This window comes from Ruditapes philippinarum, unplaced genomic scaffold, assembly GCF_026571515.1.
Source record: "Ruditapes philippinarum isolate M1 unplaced genomic scaffold, ASM2657151v2 ctg369_1_1_1_1, whole genome shotgun sequence".
NCBI lineage: Eukaryota > Metazoa > Mollusca > Bivalvia > Venerida > Veneridae > Ruditapes > Ruditapes philippinarum.
Genome location: NW_026855620.1, coordinates 61,200 through 74,643, shown reverse-complemented (window position 1 = coordinate 74,643; position 13,444 = coordinate 61,200). Strand labels below are relative to the sequence as shown.

The following is a 13,444-nucleotide window of genomic DNA, read 5'->3' as shown; positions in this document are numbered from 1 at the left end:
TGATTTATTGTTCTAGATATTCTTTTTTACCTAAGTTGAGATAATTATTTGTTTATTTAATCATGTATTGATTTATCTCTTCTTGGATACTTTATTACTTATGGAAAACAACTTCATAGAACCTCACGAAATTAAAAACAAAAATACAAAGCATCAATAAGAAAATAGACAGATAGGCTAACAGATAGCCCTTAACTATCGCAATTTTTTTTTTCAACGATCTATAAGAAAAAAGACAGATATGCTAACAGCCCAACAGACAGCCTTTAATTTTCGCAAACAAATTTGCAACGATATATTTAATTAATACCAGCTATTATTACCTTTTTTTTGTTTCATTCATCTTAAATAAAATAGACTTGTACTTGAATTGTACTTGAAAACAAACTTTGGAATCGAAAGAACAAGTACAAACAAAACTAATTACCAATATCAAACATACAATTCTAACACTCCTCGTGATTTTGTCACTATAGACAAAGCATAAAAAAGCAATGTTAAACTGCCAACACTGGTTAGGAACTACTTGTATATGCGGTTGTTATGTTTTCTCCCTCGATTATATAGTTGACAAAGCCTTTTAAAGCAACAATAAAAATGTACTTTTATTGATATTTTTCAGTTCTATAAAATGCTTTTTTTAAACAATACTGAAATAATATCTTGCATACACTAACGCCACATATTAAATCCATATCAGATAATACATATTTTGAAAAATCGGCGCCCATCCGTAAGCAGCATAATGACGTCATCCTTAAATATACAACTAATTTATAGCACTAGAAGGACGTCATTTCAAACATACAATAATTATTAATTGGGCAATGATGTTAATACAATACAATCCAGTATGAGGCGTTATTTTTTAACAGTAGGGTGGCAAATCGAGCAGCATTATACGATAATCGGCAACGGAAGTAATCTCCGCTTGAAAATATAACATTAGTGTTCTTCCTTATTTTATCTTGGTAGAATAGAAAAAAGATCGGTCTGTGCGGTGTTTATCGTTTATTTAACACCGGTTGAGTCGATGCGATTCAAAAGAATTAACCAATTATGCCTACAGCCTTCGTTGTGTCAGTTCCTATACATCAAAACTCCAAACCGATGTTAGATAGCCGATTTACAACGGTAAGACCGATATAATGTCTTAAGGTAGACCATGGGTAATGGGCACTAAACTGGAAATGGAACTGCAACATTGACAACATAGGACAGCTAAAAAGTCATTTGTATGCAAAATTTAAATAAAATCTACCATGTGGTTTATGAGTTATGGATATATTTCTGATCTAAAGCTTTGCTATTAGAAGGACTTTTTTAAATGAGGAAATTCTAAATAATCTATAAAATCATAATCATAAAAATATTTTTCCTATTGCTCATTGTTAAGAAACAAATAATATCATTCAGATAACAAAATTACACGAGCAAAATGATTGTTTCTAAACAAAATGTATAAAAATGTTACCCTACCCCACCCATTTTAAACACTTGTCTGACCAGTTCCCTATATAAAAAGTCTTCTTCAAAATATCCCTTCAATTTACTATAATGAAGGGCTGCCTAAAGTTTCTTTAAGATATATTGGTAGATTATGCGGAATATAAAATACTTTTACTGTGTAGTTTTTATTTTATAAAGCTTGGAAAATATTTGGTATCATATTTGCATTTTTAGCAAATAAATACCTACACTAACTATATAATAAAAATCAACTATTTTTCTTCTTCCATAAGAGATCGATCTGAGAGATACATAAATAATGTTAAAAAGAAAATAAAATCCAAAGAAAAACAAAGTTGCCCCTTTTGGGGTTTGAACTGACGCCCCTCAATTTCAATGTAATTGACAAGTGATTCTAGCCTTTTTGAATACTCTTCAAAGTGGAAGTAATGCATTACCAATGGTCAACCTTAAACACAGTATCACTTTTTGATAATAATTCATTCAAATCTTTATATTGTTTTCTACATATTATAAGTATGTATACTATTTTGTTTCCAGATTACATATCATGTATCATATATCAATAACACCGGATATAAAGAATACAACGTTCTAAGAACAAGGTGATAACTTTGATTATTAAGAACATTACATACATGTAGATACTTTTTAAGTTAACTAGATTAATGATTATATGGTTTATTGACAGTTGTTAGCATACATTCGATTTATGTAAAGGGGGGTTTGAATAAACTATTTTTTATTTAAAAAATATCGAAGTATAATCTTACATATAATTTTAGACAAACGAATTATTTCGTCATTGTAATTGTAGGTAAACATATGAAATATAATTTAGTTATAAATAAACGATATATTCCAAGAAATATATTTAAACAATAGCAAAGGAACAAACATGTACATAATTGTTTGCTCAAGATTTTGATTGCTTATCAATAATATCAACCATTCATTTTTTGGCTAAGAAAACATGTCATGATCATATTTTTTTTCAAACAAATAAACAAAATATGGGATGCTATATTCATCATAATAACTTAATTATCTACCTATTTACGAATGCCATATCTATATTTGGTTCAACCTGTAAAAAGGGGTCTATGCTTTTCAGAATGATCATTTTCCTGTCACGCAATAGGCCATAACTCCATCTTTTTTGTTTCTTTAAGTAGTCTATGATTCAATTTTCTTGCAAATGTTAATACTTTACAAAGATTTATGGGTATGAGTTAAACATATTAATTAATATAAACATTTCTTTTGATTATCGATCATATAGACCTTGAAACACTTTCATTCCATAATTACTTATACTGATAATGTTTTCGTAGTTTAAAATGAATGGTAGACATTTCTTTTTAATGTCAAATTAACTTTCCAAATCCATGTTTAAATATACATAAAGCCAGTTTATATTTAATGTCCATTGACTGTGTATTATGAGACACAAATTGGGAGATTTTACCAATAAGAGTCGAAACATGTCGTTTTATTAGTGAACACATAAACAAGAGAATATGTACATTTTGTGACCAAAAAACAAATAGAAAATGAACTCTAGCGGTCGGGCATTGCCTGGAAAATTTACACAGCAATAAAATCATACTACGATCAAACAGTATCATGTGTACGTATCAACAATATAATGATTCAGTGGATCGACTGTAAAAAATGCGTGGTCCAGGGAAATTCGTTGTCGCAGACACATTTTGCTGTTTTAATAAACGATCAAGTAGCAGACATAATTGCTATGACCTTGATGTTTCTGTCGGAGAAACAAATATCTTACTATTTCATAAACCTTGAAAACAGTTAGTAAATATAAATACCTAGGCATTATCTGAGGAGAAAATACAGATTATATCATACACTATAAAACACTGAAAAAATGCAGGCAGGGCTTAAGGGAGTTTTAATTAACATAATGCATTTGAAAGAAATTGGATTTAAATCCTTTAAAAAATGTTCTACAATTTTGTCGTACCAGTGCTAGATTATTGTTCAAATGTGTTGGGATAAAGTTATTATCAAACAATAGACAGTGTGCAAAATGGAGCTGTACGATACTTTTAGGACTACATCGATTAGCGCCCGTGGCAGCAATTACAGGGGATATAAGGTTGTTGACAAGCAAGTTCAGAAGGTGGATATATATGCTACGCTATTTTGTATAAATCAAAGGACAACAAAGACTACCTAAATAGTTTTAACTGCAGACTATGTTATGTTCCAAAAACAATGGTCTAACGATATAGAACAAATAATGATATCATTGGGTCTCAGTTCCTATTTCACAGAAAGGAGACCGGCTAATGCAAAAGTAGCAAATAAAACTAGTATGTTTACCAAACAATGGCAAACATCTGTACAAAGTAACCGAAAACTTAACAAATTAACCATTTAAAACAAATTTTTAAACCGAACAATATATATTGTTCAATTTTGAGAAGCATGAACGCTTATTGCTGGCACAGTTACGGTACGGGATTCTACCCATAATAGTCGAAACAGGACGTGTTATCGGTGAACACATTAACCAAAGGAAATTTACATTTTGTGAGCAAGAACAAATAAAAAATGAAATATACTATTTTACATACATCGTCCATGTATTTGAAATTGAACTTGCACTACTTTTGTGTTTAATAAGAACTATATATAGATACTAAATCAAATTTGACAGTGATTAATAGGCCCATGTGGCCGGGTGTTTAATACCTTTAATTAAATATTTGTATATGTTTATATTGTAAATAACACATGCCACCTTAATAAACAATTTACTTACCTACTTACTTATAATACTGCAGTTTTCAATAATACCGAGGAATGTAATAGCTTGAATTTAGGTTATTACAGATGGTATCATATTTACTCACTCAGGCTTTTTTTAAAGACCCCATTAACTTAGCCGACGAATGACATCATTTTTATTTTTGAATCAACTTCAATTTTCGGTTTCTTGTTTAAGTTGCAAAATAAGTACTCATTGGCTATATCGATGAGCTATCTTTTCTTTACTTGTGCTGTTTTGCACTTGGTATAATTATAGTTAACTAGTATTTTGGAAATCAAAATACTGTCTTTTTACATTTTGCTATATTTAGCATCAAATGCTCCTTTCGTCATTTGTTTATCACCTGACGGATATGAACAGGGCGGCTATTTGGGGCACATAATTTTGAAGTCAGCAACCTTAAGCACACAGGCAGGTAACTTTTTCAAATAAGAAAGCAATAAAACGATTGACAAAACAATAAGGATGTTTAAGTTTATTTATTGGCATCTTTATTAGGTTTTCGATGTAAAATTCTACAAATCCCTTTATTTCATTCGAAATGATGACTTACGTGTCACATTAAATGTTCTATGGTAACCGCCGTATGAACACATCTGCGGATATTACTAGATTCAAAATTTCCTCATTTTCCTTTTTTAAATATTAAAGATCCTGTAAGTTTTGTGATTGATATTGTTACTGTGTGTATACCACACTTGCAAAAAATTATATATGTATATAATTATGCACATTAAACAATTTTCAAATACCAAAGAATATGTAAAATGTGTACTGCAAATATTTGTGCACATTATATTTAATTAATAAATTATATGCATTCATTTCTTATTAGAAAATTTGACTTAGAATTTATAGAAAATACATTTGTAATTACCTCCCTTTATTTACGTGAAATCTTCATTTACGGTAATATCTTTATAAATAATGTTTATTGGAACTTACAATATTGACAAATCTTAATTTGAGCATCATGTGTATAGAATAAAACCATCAAAAAAAATTGTAACAGGATCTTTAAATTATGCTTAAACTTGTGCTAGAGGCTCTAGTTTACATTGGACAGTACCGTCCAAGAACAGGCTTAATCAAACCGAGCCTGCAACATTTTCAATTTTGCCCCTTTTTACTTTCTTTTGGAATTTTATTTGTCTTTATTTTATCGCCACATAAGCGGTGTTTGTGCCATATGGAGGCCTTGAGGGTTCACCGCGTACATTCAATCAGAGATGTTATATTTTCGATCTTTAAAAATCGTTAAGCACGACATAATTGTTGTGTTTTCGGTATTTTTATTCTTATTATTATTTGGCATTTTCTAGTTTGGTGGTTTTAATATCCCTACTTGAATAATGATGAATCACCTTGGGTTTATGTTGCCTGCTTTTTAACTTTTTCTTTTGGCGTCTTATCTGTGGTGTGCAAGCTTCATAACCTTTGATCCCCTTTCAAAATTATACTTTCTTTAGCTCCGCCCATTGTTTCTCCTTAAGGGCACACGCTTTCTATTACTTAGGACCATACATTGTTTTTCATGGAATGGCATTTACGTGTCACATTTAAGATTGTTCCATGATAACCGTCATATTAACACATCTGTGGATTTTTCAAGATTCAAAATTTCACCATTTTCATTTTCACATGTTGATTTCTGCTTAAGCCGGTGCTAGGGGGCGCGGACGTAGTTTGCACTTGACAGTACCGGTCCATGAACAGGTTTGCAATATATTCAATTTTGCCGTTTTGGACTTTCTTCGGTGATTCTCATTATCTCTATTTGAACACTGGCTGACAAAAAATTAATATTATCTCAAACTTTTGTGTTATATACACCCGTTGTACTTGTTGTATTTTTGAAGACAAGAAACATACAAAGTTTTCTCACAGTATTATCTAAATGTAAGTGTCAGAATGATGTCTTCTTCAAAAATTCATTAGTATAAGATATATATGAATACTTTAAGCGTAAAACTCAGTATGTCTGTTATAACAATCTATTGACTTGAGAAATAAAAAGAAATATCATACCTACCCAGAGGGAATTTTAAATATCTGTTCACAAGCACATTGTTTCGTCTGTGTTTCAGTGTATGCCATATTCACATATTCTTTAAATGTCTATTATGACCCTACAAAATGAAAGCAGGCTTTTTAATATGTTTTAAGATTAGAAAAATACTATTGGTAATTTATATATTTAAACTATTGAAGACGATGAAAATACAAAGATTCCACACAGTATTATCTAAATGTGTCAGAATGATGACTATTTTATATTAATTAGCATTAGATTATGTATAATTTAAGTGTAAAACTCAAAATGTCTGTTGTAACAATCTATTGACTTAGATTACCCAGAAGGAATTGATATATGTGTGTATTTGAATTCATGCACATCGTTTAGATCATTTTAAATAATTTAATTATCGCGAGGTTTCCTCGAAGAATAGTACACACTTGTAATTTTAACGCACAAAATAATACATGTTATCGGTTATAGTAGTGCCATAACACTCACAACCATGGTCTCATATTTTAATCAATAAGTTTAATAAAACATACAATGTGTCCTTTCGTAATGCATAGAGGAAGATCTGGGCGGATAAAATTTTCAAAAGGTCAGCTTCATTTTAAAGATAAATTTTATTTTCGTTTTTCTGTACACATACAATTATGATTTATCAATTGACTTCCTTCAAATAACTCTAGATATGTCTTTTACATTTTTGTTCTGAAAATATATAAAATTACATATATAAACAGTAAAAATATTATCAATTCAATTCATCATAGTATTTAATGATTACATATATATTATTATTTACATCATTTACATAAATACATCTATTGAGCTCAATGGTCCCTTCAAACTTTAAACCTAATTCATGGGTATTCATTTATCAAAAATATAAAAAAAAAATATGTTATCAAAAATATAAATATACAATACAGTTTGACATAACTTTCACATGGCTTTATCATATATATCTTTACAAATTACGCAGTTTACTCACCAAACTTAAGTAGCATGTAAACCTCTCAGTTACCCTTCTATCACACAAAGCTTTTTCTTCCAAAATACTAAAATTGTTGCTGTTAAACAGGAACAAGTAACGTATTAAGAAATTGACATTTACTTACCTTAAACGATAAATATGTAACCCACGTCAAATTACCCGCCTTGAGCTCAAGTTTAACAAACTCCCGCTAAACTTCCACATAAAAGGTTATTCAATATCAATATAATTATTGCAAAGATACGAAACATCACAAAGTAATATATAGCAAAAAGATGTTTTTCGGACACTACTACACACTTTCCCTGTCTGTACAATGACGCCCGGTCATTAATTTACTTAAAGCTTAAGTAAAAAATCAAATACAAAAATTAGCCTGTACAAAAGAAAAATGAATGACAGATAATGTTCTTTTCAAATTCTTATCATAAAACACAACAATCTCATAAGGACAATATTAACTGTATATTTTACTAGACCAAAAATATATATAGTATTTCATTCTTTTCACCTGCTAGCAAAATTGTGTCCAACAATATTAGTATCTAATAAAAAGAATTACCTGATTGACTATGAAACTCCAGAATATTCCAAAAATAAACAAAAATGAACTTATATACAAAAGTGTGAAGGAATTAAATAAATGAAAAATGTATTTACAATAAGCATTCAATGAAAATGTTCAAAAATACTTTAGTGTAACATCTGCTTAAAAAATATTTTCTCTTTACATTGTAATCAAGTTTCAAAGAATGAAACAAAAGATTAAATATTCTTACATCAATACTTATTGAAATATAATAAAATTTAAAGTTATGTACATTATTCATAAATTATTTACAACTGCATTATAGACTGTACAATGTTATGAACTAAATCAGGTGGTAGTTTGTAAAACAATCCTGAAGACACTAAGTTCTTACCAATAGAAACATTTTGCTTCTGCAGAGCTATCTGTCTGTTGGTAAAGATGATATTCCTTCAGTTCTTTCTTGGTCTTGATGATCATGTCCACTCTGGTTCACTCTCTTCTGAAACATCAGTTCTGTTTTTCTATTTTACCCCTGGCTTCAATAGGTGAAGATTCTTTATCAGTATCTCTGCCCATCGTTTCTGTACTAACCTCATCTGTATGTTTTAACTCTAGATCAATCTCTTCTGAAACATCAGTTCTGTTTTTCTATTTTATCCCTGGCTTCTTCTTTGTCAATTTCATCTCTTTTATCGTTTTCGTATCACCAACCATTGGATAAGGTTTAATTGCGACCCTCTATGGATACATACTCTCCTGAATCCTCTTCTGAATCAGTGAGGTCACTTTCACTTCTTTGCATATCCTTTCTTAGCTTTCTATACTCTTTCTTCCGAGTACGATCGACCAGTTTTGAATGTGTATCAACTCCATCTTGAAATGAAGTATTTTTTTCTAATACTTTCGTAGGAACCAATTTCTCATTACTTTTCCTTTCTTCATTAACTTCTTCTTTCGAAATGTTGAAAACATTCCCTAATGGAAGTAAATGATTCCTATGTAATGTCCTACCTATGCAATGTTCGGTTCTAATGTTCAGTAGAACCATCCATTCCCATGTCATGGTACGGTGTAGTCCGAAACATCTTGATTCCTATGACTTTACTCACCGCTGTGGGTTCGAATCCCGACAGGGACTTTGGATTCTTTCATGTGAGGAAGCTATCCAGCTAGCTTACGGAACGTCGGTGGTTCTACTCAGGTGCCCGTTCGTGCCTGAAATAATGCACGGAAGGGCACCTGAGGTCTTCCTCCACCAGTAAAGCTGGAACGTCGCGATATGACCTATACTGTGTCGATGTGACGTAAAACCCAAAACAAACAAACAAACAAACATAATTGCTGAATGATTTCTGATCCGAAGTTGGCACCCTTATACGAATGCTATGTTGTTGGTATCCCATAATAGACTATGAAGCTGATGTATATGGCCTCAGTTGAAGTCTTTGCTGATTAGTTTTTACATACTTTGTAAAATGATCGGTGATGACAAGATCATTTTCAATTTCCCCTTTTGCTGGTTCTTATAATAACAATTCAGTTGCCACAAGTTCTAATAGATATGTTGATATAATGGTTACTAATGCTGACCTTTACCATGTTCCTAGAATCTTGTCTTTCTACTTTACTTGTCTAATCTCCCTTGTTTCAATCTGTGCGAAAGTTTTCCCATGACATTCAGAAATATCTATAATATTTATTGAGCAGAATGAAATGATCTATATGAGTGACTGTGTTTGTGTTGAACATATAGGTTTGATGGTGCTTTCTTCTAAAATGATTCGTCCGTCATTGCCAGTAGTTTCATTTTTATGTGGATGCCATTACAATCCATTAGCATCTGCATTTTAAAGACCGCTTCTATAAATCAAATCAAAATTTACGCTCCCAGTGCTGAAGCTTTGCCCGGTAGCATCAAGTTTCCGGTTTATAAGTTAATTGGTTGTTGTCGGTGTTCTACTTGCAAACGCTTATTACGCTTTTCTTGTGGTCCTGAATCTGGTTAATGAAAGCTTCGAGCCCGAAAGTGCTCGCACCTGTGTGTACTTCAAAATTTATTGAATAATCAAAATATGGTTATACAGGTGGATTCGACAATTTGTTTTTTAATGTATCCAAAAGTCTATTATTCTTCTACCCCAAACCCGTGATTGATGTTCTTTATGTTTCTGTTTATTCCCAGTTGATGTTGGTGGTATTAAATCTGATAAAGGTTTTGTTAACTTGGAAAATCATTTAAAAATCTTCTATAAGTTTCAGCAAACAAGATGAAAGATCTAAATTAATCTGTGTGTTTGGTGCAAGCCAATCTCTGACATTGTTGATTTTGTCTTGCTGTTCACTGACGACATGTCCTGAGAATTTTACTTGAACTTTTAGAAGTAACACTTGTCTGCAGATAATTTCAAGTTGCATTCATGAAGTCTTTGAAAGACCAACTCCAATCTCTAAAGTTGTTAAAAAATGTGGTAAATAAGATCAACAAGGAAAGGCGGCATTCAATGAACGCTACCCCCACACGACCAATGATCAGCAGCCAGGAGCCCAAAACGATCCCAAACAAAAACTGGACAAGACACAATGCAGGGCACGGACAGGATAATCACTTAATAATACATGAAAGGAGATAAAAGTATCCAATAAGGATATCAAAACAAATTGACTGATTAATAGGCCCACACAGAACAAAAGGACAAAGGGGAAGGTGACATGAACGAGACATGAGAGGGGGAGGGCTTAATTAAAAAACAATAATCAAACTAGGTGCAGAAGGAAAGATACTTACCGTAGATGAGAAAACAACAAGGGACACAAACAAAATTGTCACCAAAACAGTATGAAACGTCAAAGACATACATCTGGGGAACACAGAGGGACGACGCCCTTGAACGGTCAGCAGCATAAGTACTGCTGAGGAGTTTAAACCGGTTATTGGTGCACCAAACCTCACTCTTAGCCCCAAAGAGACAGTGTTAATAAAGGAAATCCCCGCTAAGTGAGATTCTAACAGCTGCTACGTTAAAAAAGGTTGAATAAGGGAAACACCGAAATTATTATGTAGAAGCATAGAAACGAAACCGCAATGAACATAATAAAAGTACTCAATGTTTAAAAGGAAGACAAAGCAACAAGAAAATCATCTATAAGGGTCCGACGAAGCAAGGAAGAAGACGAACATTAAGGCAATTCAATCTTTAAGAACTGTCCATCATAGAGTCTCTTACGTGGTCTGTCAGATGTAATCAATAATAGAAAGTGTAGCGTCCAACTGTTAAAAAGTTTAACACTAAGCATGTTGTATGTCTTAAAATAATAGGGTCATAACCTCTTTTAATAAATTTTTAATACTTTTAGAAAAGACAACAGAAAAATAACAATGACCCAAGATCTTACGAAGTTTGTAAATAACATCCCCTTAAAATCAGAAATTAAGATCAGAAATATTCTGTGGTTCACTTTGTCACACAATCATGTCAGCATCATTCTTTGAAGAAATGGCTTTACGTTTTTTCCAAAAAAACTTTAACTTTTCATCTTGTTGTTGAGTTAATGATTATTCTAATATCATTGAATATCTTTTTAAGTCAGGTTCATGCTCGGTCCGTTCTTTTTCATCAATTTTTACCGGTTGAATTTCACAAATAATAGATGTCGGGTTTATGTGCATAATGTCAGTTGTCAAAGTTTATAAATTCACCAAGAATTCTCCATTCTGTTTGTATCTATAGTTTGTAATTGTAAGAGTTACATCAATAAAGTCTTGAAGTGAAGATAACTCTGATTGATGTGAAATAGCACATGTTGGGTTATATTCTATCTCTTTGTCTAGATATCCTCTAACATCAATGTTCTGATTAGGACCTAATGTATGTCTGTTTACCCTTTATCTTAGCTTATCCTTGTTTCTTTCACGTTACGTAAAATATCTCAGGGCTATTCCTTTTTGCCCCTAGTTTTATTTCTAAAATATTGACCCCCTTCACCAGTTCTCCTTTCCCCTTGCCCTGTGTCATTTTGTTTGGTTGGCCTATTGGTTGACCATTTGTATGTTGTCTTTGATTTTGATTCCTGTTATGATTTGTCATTTTGGAGATTGGCCTGTCCGTGCGCTGGCTTGCGCCCTGTTTTGTTTCTTGAGCTCCTTGCCGCTGGGTCGTGATGGGGTTGCGTTCATTAAACGCTGACTTTACTTGTTGATCTTGTTTATCATATTGTATATGAACTTTTGAGAAACTATATTATAACCAATGTTACTTTGAAATCAGGAAGTAAATATGCATTGTAACGTAGTGTAAAACTTTGTTTAGGTGAAACAAAAATCCATAATATTCATTTATGACTTACATGCAGAAATTGCATTTATATATTAATTGAATTATATTATATTATGCAATAATTCAATTAATCAACTATATAAAAGATATAATTTATCACTCAAAACTGACACAAATATAAAATACTAATTTTAGATTTGCTTAAAAATTCATTATTGGTAATTAAGTATATTTTTTGATAACGTTAATTCTTGTTAATGTGCATAATGAAGTTTATTTTAATGAAAACTACTTTAATGAAAAATGCACAAGATATCGAAGCAATCTATAATTTCATTTCTGCTGGTTCAAACGCTAGATTTGAACCAAAGGCAATTCGGGGATGATGTTTGAAGTCAACGATCACAACCATTAAGGGACGGACGCCCGTCAATATAAAGCATATACACAGTTCAAAATAATTATGAATACATTATTGAGGGAAATGAGGGAAAGAAACGATTTTATTAATATAAAGGAATACTGTGCAAGTGCCATTGCTATTGCGTTTTATTTAACAGACCAAGTTGTTGATGAGATAAAAGGTTATGTCTCTTTGCAACTTACATACTCTGTCCAACAGAGTTTAATGATCTGTAACTTTATTTTCTAAGGATAATCAAGAGTTATTCCATTCTAGATCATAATAAAGATTATGACATGCGGATGCGATTGTTCATTCTTTATTATGAACTTGTATTGCAAATACCTTAACCTTGATCTTTACGTGACATTGCTGGATTTCTTCAATTTTGTTTCGTAAATTATTTTGACGGGACACATAAGTACTCAGTTGAAATCACTCTCGTATCAAAATTCATTTTCAACTCAAACACAATGGCATTTAATATTTAGTTTTCATTTCAGAACAACAAATTAGCTAATATCATTTCAAACCGGTATTTAAGTGTTACAGTTGTGCCAGTTTTGCATATAAATTAAAAAATTATGTAAACGATTTTTTTCTTGAATCGATGTTCATAAAATGTGCAAAAGAAATGGTGGTCATACAAAGAATTAAGTCTTCCAACTAATGACGGTATCGATACATGGCCTATGTTTAAATTAAAAAGAAATCAAACAAACTTTTAAAATAAAAAAAAATGTTATCACATGGAAGAAATATAGCGTCTGCCAGATAGGTTTGGCATATTTGATCAAAATTAAGACAAAGTAACCATACCAGACTTTATCTTACTCATAACTGTAAGCATTGGTAATACACTCTTGTTGAAAGGCTCTGAGTTGGGCGTGTTTTTGCATGTAGCAATTCGTACTCATTTATTTTATTTATTAAAGAATAAACATCACG

The 13,444-nt window shown here is 31.5% G+C and overlaps 1 long non-coding RNA gene across 1 annotated transcript; it reads right to left on the bottom strand.

Moving 5' to 3' along the window:
* Positions 1–3,036: 3,036 nt before the first annotated feature.
* On the bottom strand, positions 3,037–8,918 carry LOC132743907 (uncharacterized). The gene is made up of 3 exons (XR_009627633.1): positions 7,285–8,918; positions 6,303–7,001; positions 3,037–6,058 (listed from the first exon to the last, which is right to left on the bottom strand). It is a non-coding gene; the product is annotated as an uncharacterized LOC132743907 (long non-coding RNA).
* Between the last annotated feature and the right edge of the window lie 4,526 nt (positions 8,919–13,444).